Below are 926 nucleotides of genomic sequence, written 5' to 3'. Positions count from 1 at the left end.
GGAGCTCTGTCCGGCGCGGTGACGGTGACGACCGGAGCGCAAACGCTGCGTCACCTCCAATGCGGCGCGCAAGCGCGTGCCCAAGCGGTACACCAAGTATGGGTTGCCGGTGCCGGACTCCCTCCTCCGCCGCGAGACGGAGGAGTACGACCTCCGCCATGCGAGGCGCTCCGACGCGGGGAGCTCTTCGGGAGCGGGGAGCACTTCCGATGCGGGGCTGCTGCCTGTGAAGAGGGAGAGGGAGTCCAGCAACCTCCTCGCCGTCAAGATCGAGCCGGGGGAGGAGCGCCCGCGCGGCCGCGGTGTCATCGCGACGAAGGACTACCTCGTCGGGCCCCTGTTTTCTCGACCCTTATACCGCGTTTACAGTTCTCGAGTATAAGGGGTCTGGTAGTGTTGCTCTTAAAACGATAACTAGAAAAGCCTTTCAAACATTTAGGAATCTTGGGAACAAATTTACATGCCCATCTTCGATATATCATTTTATAATGTTTTTTTGAACCTTATCATTTTATAATGTTGACAGGAGAACTGTCAAATCCATTGATTAAAAAAAGAATATTACAAGAAGACCTCGGAGAAATAATGCATCGCATAAAGACATGTGTAAAAAACAAAGAGGCTGCTCGGTTTCGAAGGAAAACCGGGCAAAAACCTAAAACAAAGGCTAGCTAGATTAGACCTAAAGCACCACAATATATACAAAAGCGACGGAAGGCTAACACCCCATAACACACCGGACTGGATACTCGAGCGCCTACACAGCTACCAAAGTGCACACCGAAAACTGTTGTATTGATCCGCTCCGCCTCCTCCCGTGAGGGGAGGTAGGTGTGGTTGTAGGCGCCGTCCTCGTGCACGGCTTCCTTCTTCGACGGCTCATCCTCCTCCATCGCCTTGCCCCTTCTCCTCTTCATCGCCCTCCC

This window comes from Triticum dicoccoides, chromosome 4A, assembly GCF_002162155.2.
Source record: "Triticum dicoccoides isolate Atlit2015 ecotype Zavitan chromosome 4A, WEW_v2.0, whole genome shotgun sequence".
NCBI classification, from domain to species: domain Eukaryota; kingdom Viridiplantae; phylum Streptophyta; class Magnoliopsida; order Poales; family Poaceae; genus Triticum; species Triticum dicoccoides.
This window is presented reverse-complemented; position numbering follows the sequence as displayed.